General features: G+C 49.0%; 1 long non-coding RNA gene across 1 annotated transcript; it reads right to left on the bottom strand.

Annotated features, from left to right (window-relative positions):
• Nucleotides 1–8,271: 8,271 nt before the first annotated feature.
• LOC132661684 (uncharacterized) lies at nt 8,272–9,818 on the bottom strand. The gene is made up of 2 exons (XR_009602357.2): nt 9,237–9,818; nt 8,272–8,712 (listed from the first exon to the last, which is right to left on the bottom strand). It is a non-coding gene; the product is annotated as an uncharacterized LOC132661684 (long non-coding RNA).
• Nucleotides 9,819–10,413: the final 595 nt, after the last annotated feature.

Below are 10,413 nucleotides of genomic sequence, written 5' to 3' on the forward strand. Positions count from 1 at the left end.
ATGCAGTTTAATATGACTCTCATTTGTGAGGCTTAACACAGACACCATTATAAGGCTGAACCAAACCTCCTTCTGTTTTTCAATGATTATCTTTTTCTGTCAAAATGAACCAAGCCCTCTAGTCTCAGGATTTGTAAAAAAAAAAAAATAAATAAATAAGTAAGGGGAAAAAAAAAGAAGAAGAAATCAAAGCTTAGAGGGTCAGCTCAGATCATATCTTTGCACCCACACTTCTGTGAAGTGTTTTCCACAGGCTGGTTACGCTGGATATTGAAGACGGAGTATGTATTCCTGAGCGTTAATTCCATCAGGTTTCTTCTGAGGTTGGATATTGCAACAATTCCTTACCGCATGGTCTTTACCCTCTGAGCCCTGGTACTTCTATGTCCATGAGTTTTGCCCAGCATAGTTACATTGGGCCGTTTTAAATAATTTAGACTCTAATTTATATTGGAATAAATACATTCGCAACTGGACCGTTATCACTTCTATTTCCGTGAAAGTGCTATGTAAACACCGAGGATGTTATTAACTAGCGACTCCCCTGACGCGTGGTCCCTCTTCCTCCTTGTGATCTCTGACCTTTCTCTCATTTTTATGAGTAAAGGTTTGCTTTGTGTCTGAGAGCTCACAAGGTAGCAGCAGAAGTGCTGATCGTGTGCTTGGAAGGGTCCGGATTTATTGTGCTCAAATTACAATCCATGCATATTAATTAAGCTCCTGCTATGTGCAAAGCTTTGTTCTAGACTCTGTGTATAAAGATAAGCGCGGTACCCTTAAATATCTATCCCTGAGGTATAATTTACTACTACTTTTCTTGGGGTTAGTTAAGCAATGTACATCAAAGCCTTAAAAAGGGGGCATATCCCTTAATTAGGTAACCCTATCTTTAAAACTATAATGTAGGTAAGTGACCGAAGATGTGGGTAAATATTTAGTCAAAAATCAGAGTTGTTTAGAATAATGAAAGTTGGGAAATAGCCTAAAGGTTCAATAGTAAAGGATTGCTAAATTAAGGCTCCTGTATGGTCACGCAATGGAATATCATACAGCCATTTAGAGTGAGATTGTACGGATGCCTGGGTGGCTCAGTTGGTTAAACGTCCAACTCTTGGTTTCAGCTCAGGTCGTGATCTGGCGGTTTGTGGGTTCAGGCCCCGCGTCAGGCTCTGCACTAGGCTGTGCACTAGCCTTGGGATTCTCTCTCTCTCCCTCTCTCTCTGTTCCTCCCCTGCTCACACACACACACTCTCTCTCAAAATAAATAAATAAACTGAAAAAAAAGAATGAGATTGTAGATTAGTGACAGGGAAGGAATCAATTATATGTTGCCACAGAAGGAAAGAAAAGGCTATAGTGGGGATATAGTGGACGATTCCATTTTTGTAAATGGGAACGTGATGGAGTCCACTCTTCGGGAAAAGGACAGAGGGAAACTGAGCAAGTATAAAGAGTCCTTGAGCGGTAGGATCGTAAGTGAATTTTTCTTCTCTTCTCTCTGCTTTGCTTACTCGCATTTTCTAACTTTCCTCCAGAGACTAGGTGTTGCTTTCGAAATCTGAACATTCTACGTAAGTTATTTTAGATGAACAATAAATTAGAAAGTCTGTCCGTGAGCCGTGCAGGCAGCAGGCTGCCCAGAGGGACACATTGTGGTGGACATTCAGTGTGCAAGGAGCCACTCCAGGTGCCCTGTCTGTGCTTTGCTGTGACCCTCTTGTCCTCCCTCATCTGACCCTTTCTGCCCCGCCCGTGGCTTTCTGTCCTGGCTTCAGAGAGCCGTGTCCTCCTTCTTCCTCGGTGCAGAACAGCCAGCTGGACGCTGGCTTTGGCCAAATCTGAGTCTGTTTTCCCTTCCGCAACAGGAAGTCTAGCACCTTGGTGTCTGACTCTGGCCTCCCGGACCCGGTCTGCTAGGCAGGGTCCAAGATAAAAGACAGTCCCTGAACCTTAGGAACGCTGAGCCCACAGGGGACAGAGACAAGATCGGCTCTGGGATACAAGATCCTGGCTCTGTAGCACCTACCGGGGACAATGAATATGGGCCTGGCCTCACAACTCGCTGCGGTCAACGGACAGGACATGACGGTAATTCGTGGACATGACACGATCACACCCTTGAACTGTGCTCGGGCATTGGGCCTGTCTTCTTATGCTATGAGAAGTCGTGCCCCAAGTAGACGCCACTCTTCAACTTGGGATCCGGCGGGGGAGACACATAGAGTAGACTGCCCACATCAAGTAGCCACTGGCCCAAGGAACACGAAGGACACATCAAGCGGATCGGAATCCAACCTGCAGCCTGGACAAGGTGGTGCCTGGAGCCCGGGGTTCAGCCCAACCCAGCTAGGCTGCAACTGACCCACTGACCTTGAGCATGAGAATAAAGGATTATGATTTTAAGCCACGGAGTTTTGCGGTCGTTGTTACGCCGCATTGTAGAAATAGCTGACTTCCACGGTCTCTTCTCCTCTTCCTTTCTCCTTCCCTTCCAAAACCATCTGGGCAGCGGCCATGTGCCAGGAACCGTGCCCGGGGCTGGAGATCTTATACAGTCCACGTGTGATCTTCACACATGCGCTGTGTGAGACATTCACCACTGTCCTCTCCGTTCTACAGATGCGGACATCCGGTCATCAGCGGGAGGTCACGGAGCCAGCCAATGGCAGAGCTGGAGGTGAAACCCAGGCACGCTGGTTCCGGAATCCCTGCTCACACCTGTTCTACCTCCGGCCTCCAGGGTCACACTGAGTCCGCAACCCCCTCACGTGGGGGACCGACTCCCAGCCCGTGGGTTGGCTGTGACGGTGGAGGGGGAACGTGCGTAAAATGGGCTGTCAAGGAGAGGCTCCCTCCCCTGCCCTCCAACTCTCCCCGAGTTCTCAGAGGCGTTTTATCTGCACCAATATGACCACGGAGGGCAGACGTTGGCAAAATACCTTCCGTGGGCCAAATCCACTGCCCCCTATCTTCACGTGGTCCACAAGCTATAAGCGAGTCTTAACATTTCCAAGTGGTTGGGACGCAATCCAAAGAAGAAGAATGTGTTTTGACACGTGAAAATGACATGAAATCCAACTTTTCTTTGTTTTTAAATAGCCTGTGTTCTTCGGATCCGCGTTAAGTTTAAGGAAAAACTGCCCAGGAAGCACAGAATTACCAGCACTCCAGGTTCTCCCGTGACTATCACCTTGCGCTAGTGGGGTACATTTGTTACAACAGATGAGCCAATATAGACACATTATCAACAGATGAGCCAATATAGACACATTATCATTAACTAAAGTTAATCACGAGGGTTCACTCGACGGTGACCAGGGGGTTGGGCAAATTAACGGCATGTATCCACCGTTACAGTATCACACAGAGTAGTTTCACTGCCTTACAAATCCTTTGCATGTGGACATAGCCTTCACTTATTCGTCCCTCTCTCCTTCCCCCCAAATCCCTGGCATCCGCAGACCTTTTTACTGTCTCCATGGTCTTGCCTTTCCTAGAACGTCATGTAGCTGGAATTGTGTAGCATGTAACCCTTTCAGAATGCCTTCTTTCACTTAGTAACAGACATGTAACTTCCCTCCACTCTTTTCATGGCTTGTGAGCTCGTTTCTCTGTAGAGCTGAATGAGATTCTATTGTCTGGATGTCCCACGGCTGATTTATCTGTTCACCTACTGAAGGACATCGTGGTTGTTTCCAAATTTTGGCGATTATGAAGAAGGCTGCTGTCAACATCCGCGCGCAGGTTTTATGTGGACGTAAATTTTCAACTCATGGGGCAAACACCAAGGAACGCAACTGCTGGATTGGATGATAAAAGTATGATTAGTTTTGTTGGAGACCGCCAAAACGTCTTCCAAAGTGGCTGGACCATTTTGCAACCCCACGAGCCAAGAATGGGAATTCCTGTGGCTCCCTGTCCTCACCTGCATTTGGTGTTGTCAGCGGTTTGGATTTTAGCCATTCTAATAGGTGTGCAGTGGTATCTTCTTGTTGTTTTAATTTGCAATTCCCCAACGGCTTAGGATGTTGACTATTTTTCTGTATGCTTACCGGCTCTCTGTACATCTTCTTTGGTGAGGTGTTTGCACGGATCTTATGCTCATTTTTTAATAGGGCTGTCTGTTTTTCTTACTGTTGAGTTTTGAGAGTTCTTTATATATTTTTGGGGTACCAGTTCCTTCATCAGACGTATTTTGCAAATATTTTCTCCCACTCTGTGGCTTCTCTTTCCATTCTTTTAACAATGAAATTCACATTTGAATGTCCATAAATAAAATTTTACTGGAACACAGACATGCCCATTGGCTCACCCATTGTCTGTGGCTAATTTCACACTATATCAACACAGTTGCGACAGAGCCCAAGAGCCTGCAAAGCCGAAAATATTTACCAATGGTCCCTTTCCAGAGAAGTTTACCGACCTCTGATTTAGGGCATCATCGCCATTCCCTCCTTACTGGGCCTGCCATTTTCCCCGAAAAGCAATTTTCATGGACAACGATCAGGATCAAATAGTCCCTTCTGGGGTCGCTGGGTTGAAGTGTGTCAAATTCTGGCCCAAGTGGCCACTTGGCTTTTGGTGCGTCACTCTTTCACGGCCTGGTTTTGACTCCAGCCGGCCTCGCTCAAGGTCCCCCTGACCCGAGAGAGCGCTGATGGGGCAGCCTGAACTCTCCTGCCTTTGAGGTTGCGTATCTGCTCTGCCTCCTCCCTGTGAGGCCAGCCTAGCATCACCCCATCTCCCACACCACCCAGCAGCCCGGGCTTCCCCGTGTGGGGAGTCGATCGCCCCCTGAAGGTGAATCTGTGTTACTGCAGGGACATCACCCCTGCAGGCAGGAATGCTTGTTTGCCAGCCTGTCTTCTCCAGGGGGTTCCCACGTTGTCCGCCTCCCCGCCCACCCCACGGGCTCACTTTGTGTTGAATTCCCGCCCCCTAAACTTTTGAGGATGACACTCTGAAGATTTCTTTCATCCCAGTTTCTCCTCCCAACAGCAGTAATCAATTCCAGCACAGGGGTGTCAGATAATTAAAACCAGCTCCATGCTTTTGCATTTTCCAGTTTCCACATAGCTGCCAGCCTGATTCCCGCCCCCCCCTCCTCTATATTTCTTGCCTTTGATTTTTTTTCGTGTCTTTAACATTTGGTCTTTTTTTTTTTTTCCTTTTCCAATAAGTGAAAAAAATGTAAATCTAGAAAAATGTAGGCAGATGTATGCTCTTTTTCCTGCTAAGTTTTCTCTCTTTAACTATAATAGTGTGACAAGTAAAGAGAAACAGAGAGACTTACACATTCTGTCTGGTCTTTCCTCTGCTGCCAGCTATTTCTGACTGCTTGGCATCTGACGTAAATCAATTTTCTTCCCAAACATGCATCTTCTGCCTCCCGCAGAGCCTTCGCTGGGGGCTCAGGCAGGCCATAGCCTAGCTGGTTCCTGGCTGCTCATAAAAATAATTTATCATAATTTATTGAGCACTTACTATGCGCCAGCACTTTGCTAAGGGCCCTTATATTTCGAGGCACTGAAAAGAACACAAGCTAGGTGACTCTCTGCCCGTGCTTTCTCTTACCGTAGGTAGAATAGGTGGGTAATAAGCCTAGACTCTGACATCAGATGGCCTGAGTTCGAGTCCTGGCTTTGCCACCCATCAGCTGTGTGATCTTGGGCTTTATTTATTTATTTATTTATTTATTTATTTACGAGAGACAGGGAGTGCGAGCGTGTGCGTGAGTGGGGCCGAGGGGCAGAGGGAGTGGGAGAGAGAATCTTAAGCAGGCCTGACGCCCAGCACAGAGCCCGACGTGGCCCTTGTTCTCACAACCCTGAGATCATGACCTAAGTTGAAATTGAGGGTCGATGCTTAACCACTGACCCACCCGGGCGCCCCCTCCCCCACCTCAGCTTTTTGAACCTCGGTTTCCCCCTGTATAAAATGAGGATTCTTTTTTTTTAATGTTTATTTATTTTTGAGGGGGGGGGTCCAGGAGCAGAGAAAGAGGGAGACACAGAATGGGAAGCAGGCTCCAGGCTCTGAGCTGTCAGCACAGAGCCCGACCCGGGGCTCGAACCCGCGAACTGTGAGATCGTGACCTGAGCTGAAGTCAGACGCTCAACCGACTGAGCCACCCGGTGCTCCTAAAGTGAGGATTCTTAATAGTGTTTATCTCATAGGGTTGTTCTGAGAATTACGCTGTTTTAAGATTGGTGCAGCTTTGAACTGATGCATGGCGAGCACGTGGTGAGGGCAGGAAGTGGCCTGCAGTGGCCAAGCCCCGGGGAATCAGGCTGGTGTTGCGTGCTACCCTCTGCTCCCTGCTCAACCCGCTGGGCAATGGGGCGAGCTAGTGAGACAGAGGAGGTCTGCCTTGTACAGCCAACACACACACACACACACACACACACACACACACACACACACACACAGCTCTTCTGTAAGAAGTACATTGGGTTAGTTCCTAAGTGTTGCCTTTTCTGTAAAACTTCCAGTCATCCCAGGGGCTCTCCAGGGTTTAGGTCTCGTATGCGGGCCTCATCGTCGGTCCCCCTGCCTCTGCATCCCAGCCCCATGCAATCAGCCCCACAGCCTCCCTCCGGAATTCCTCCAGAATCCGTCCACATCTTGCCAATCTTCATCTGAGTCCAGGCCAGGACTCGGGTTCTTGCAGCCACTTTCTCCCTGCTCCCCCGACCTCCCTCAGCCTCTTGCAACTGACTATTTTCCTATAGCAATTAGAACGGTCTTCTTAACATGCAAATCACTTTTCTACTTAGACCCTCCAAGGTTTAAGGGAAAACCGCACAGCTTCCACAAGGCCCAAGGATCTGGCCCAGCGGCCCGTTCAGTCTTCCCACCATTCCAGAGACCCACTGGCCTTCTTTCTTATCCTTAACCAAGTTCATCCCTTGGCCTCAGGGCTTTTGCACATGCTGTCCCTCCATTCAGGGGCCTCGACTTGACCCTCTCTCCTGGAGGGATTCCTCTTGGCTTTCAGGTCCCAGTGCAAGTGCCTGCATGGCCCTCCTGGACATCCTGCTCGGCGTGGTACCACTCTGTCCCCACTGCCCAGCCACCCTGTCTCATCACCGCTTTTTGCTTTCTGCAGAGCATGGTCACTGCTGGGAATAAACACACAATTGACCTATGCATGTGTTTGCTGCTCATCTCCCTTAGCTAGAACGCAAGCTGTCTGTCTGTCCACTCTGCCTTCCCATCCCCACCCCACCCCACCCCCCAAAGTCCTGACCCCAGTGAGTGTTCTGCAAATATTTGGTGAAGAAACTCCTGAATATGTTTAGGAAAAAAAAAAACAGGCCTTTTTCATGGAAAGAAAACATTGTTCTCAAAGATCCATCAGGTTAAGAGTCTGGAGAACTCAGAACAGAGGTTTTATATGATACACTGTAGGGTGGGAAAGAACGTTCCATGGTCAAAGAGCTATGCTCTTGCTCAAAAGAAGATAAAAGTTCAAGCTAAGGAGGTGTGAGGGAGAGTTGTGGATGACACCAGAGGACCCGCAGCGAGGCCTGGTGGCAGAGGGCTGGAGACCCTAGAGCATAGAGAACGTGCAACCCCTTCCTGGGGTCTCTGCACCCGGCAAAGTGCCTCAATGGCAAAGATGCTTCCCTTCCCGAACGCCTGCTCTGGAGTGGCAAGAAAGAGCTTTCTGGGATCCCAGTGCGGGGGGGGGGGGGGGGAGGACACAAATCAGGCTGGTTGGGGAACCCGGAGAGGCCTGGCAATAGGAGGAGGGGATACAGAGTGATGTCTGGGGACCTAAGGAAGCAGAGTGGGGCAGGTGTCACAGCAGTGAGTGCAGAATTACGTGGCAGGGGTTAGCACACAGACCAGGCACCTTACACCAGCCTTGCACGCCCCATCGGAAGGAACCGGAGGAGGAGGAGAAATAGGTGCCCCCCGGCCATGGATGCTGGGAGAGCATGTCAGAGGGGAGAGGAGAAGAAGCCTTAGCTGACTGAGCTTGAGAAAACATGACCTTGACGGTTCATCTCAGACTGGCAAGATTCAGTTTCACCCCCAGGGCAGAGGGGTTTGGAGAGTTCAGTTCCGTTGGAGAGAAGTCGTTGGCCTCTCACACATGTGCTGCTGAGCCAGAGCAGACAGGTCATTCTCTTCTCATGACATTCAAGTAACACAGAATGTTCGCTAACGTGTGGTGAGAATTTGCCGGGGGCCCGGCACCGATCTAACATTTGGCTCGGGATTTAGGTCCGGGTCCTTCGTGGCAGGCAACAGAATCCACATTAGCAAACTCGCACCGAAAGGCATCTATTCAAGTTTATTTGTTGGGTTCCTTACGGACTTTTGGACATGACCAGAGAACCAAGCTTGAATGCTACTCAGACCTAGGACAGTACTGGACAACCCTCGGGTCAACAGAGCCCCCAAATGCTCCAGCCCACTGTGTTTACAGAAAGCCCTCTGTTGCTCACAGCTGCAAATTGCCACCCATGGGGTTTGAGACTGAACGTGCAAAAATCCTGTATTTCCCCGGAAGACCCAAGACCAGGTACATTGTCTCTGTGCTTTTCAAAAAGGCCACTCTCCCAGCCTGCGGCCACCTTCTTCCACAGCTCATTTCCACCTCTGAGTCCCGAGTGAACACAATGGATTCGTGGGTCCCCGATGCAGAGGAGTCCAGGGAACTGGGTTTCCAGCTTTCCAGATGCCACCGTACAGGCAGGAAGCCTGGAAAGGAATCGGGATAGGTGCTGAGTCAGCTGTGCGTGCGATAACATTTCCATTTTCCAGATGAAGAAGCTGAGTCTTCTGATTGAGTCTTTTGATTCTCCTTGAGTCTTGATGGTCAGGAAGGAGCCCCACTCCTCCTGGTTTAGAAGAACTTGAATTGTTTCCCTGTTTTCCCTTAGCACATAAAAGCCCCCAGGTGCAGCATGTTCAAAAAGCATCCTCCCTCAGAAAACCCACCCCCAAATCAAGAAGAGGTCATAGCTCAAGGACATTGCTCCTTCTCGGGACCACTGTAATATCCCATCTCTCCTGAATTTTCTCTCTAAGCCACCACCTGCCTTCTCCTGCCGGCTCCTCTCTTGGGACCTCTGGCCCAATTTTTATTTGCTGCCCGGGTTCTTTCAGTTTCCCTTCCATTTCTTTGATGTTTCCCTCTGTGTCTGTAACTGCAACTCCTTATCTAACAACAAGGAGGCTATGATTTCAGATTGAAGTCCTTATGAAATTGCCTCTCGACTCACCTTCAAAATTGTTCCCATTTGATACTTGAAGCTCTGCTTCCTCTCCCCCTGGCTCTGCAGAACAGTAGCCGCATTGCAGGATGCATTTCTACAAAACAGTTCAGGCGTTCGCCCCTTCTCTCCGAGGCTGGGCGGGACTCCAGTCTAAGCGTCCTGGGGAGCGCTCCCTCTGTTTGGGTTCAGCTGTGAGTTGGCTGGACGGTGACGGTGCCCTGGGAAATTCTCCTGCCGCCAGCCTACTCCTCGACCTTCTCCTACCTGGAGGCACAGGCAAGGACTTTCATCGGGAAACATCATTCATAGCAATGCCCCAAACCCAGCAAAACTTAAAGGAGGAAGGGAAGGTCAAACAATCCTAAATGTAGGAAGTCACTCACAAACACACCCTGCGTTCCCGGAGTGGATTCGAGTCAACAAAGAGCGTTCAGATTTGAGTTCTAAAAAGGATCCTGCGTCTACCCAGAGGCGCAAGGCGTCTTTGTGACTCGGGCTGACACCATGCCCTTTGCCCTCTTCTCCTGTGCGACCAGGACGCTGGCTTCGTGTAAATGGCCCTTGTCCCCACTTCTCGAGAAAAGTGAGTCCTTTGCAGCCCCATTGGGCTACCGCAGTTAGGCCCCTCCCAGTGAGGGAGCCGGGGTTTGTCATGTGACCTAGCTCTGGCCAATGGGATAAGGGGAGCTGCCACAGGGAGCTATTTTTGTTTTTTTCCTGGCCAAAAAACCCGTGGCAAGACAGTCTTTTCTCCATGTTCTTTACTGTATTCAATGTAGGTTGTAACTCATTGAGCTGAAGCTGTCATCTGGTGACCAGGAGGAAAAGGCCAAGAGAACTTCAGGGATGGAGACCGAGAGTCCTGTCCTTTTGAGTTTCTTCTTATGTGAGATCGTTAAATATCTTTACTGGTTATGACGGGAGTGGGAAATTTTTTTTTCTGTAAATGGCCAGCCAGTAAATACTTTCAGCTTTTCAAGTCAACACTCAACCTTGCCGTTGTAGTGGGAAAGCAGATATAAGCAATATGTAAACGAGGGAGTGTGACTGGCTTTCAACAGAACTTCATGAAACTGAACTTTGAATTTCATATAGTTTTCAAATGTCCTGAAATATTTCCTTTTTGGGTTTTTTAAAACTGTTTAAACTGTAAAGATATTCTCAGGTCATGGGCTGCACCAAA

This window comes from Panthera onca, chromosome D1 (assembly GCF_046562875.1).
Source record: "Panthera onca isolate mPanOnc1 chromosome D1, mPanOnc1 haplotype 2, whole genome shotgun sequence".
In the NCBI taxonomy this organism is placed as follows: domain Eukaryota; kingdom Metazoa; phylum Chordata; class Mammalia; order Carnivora; family Felidae; genus Panthera; species Panthera onca.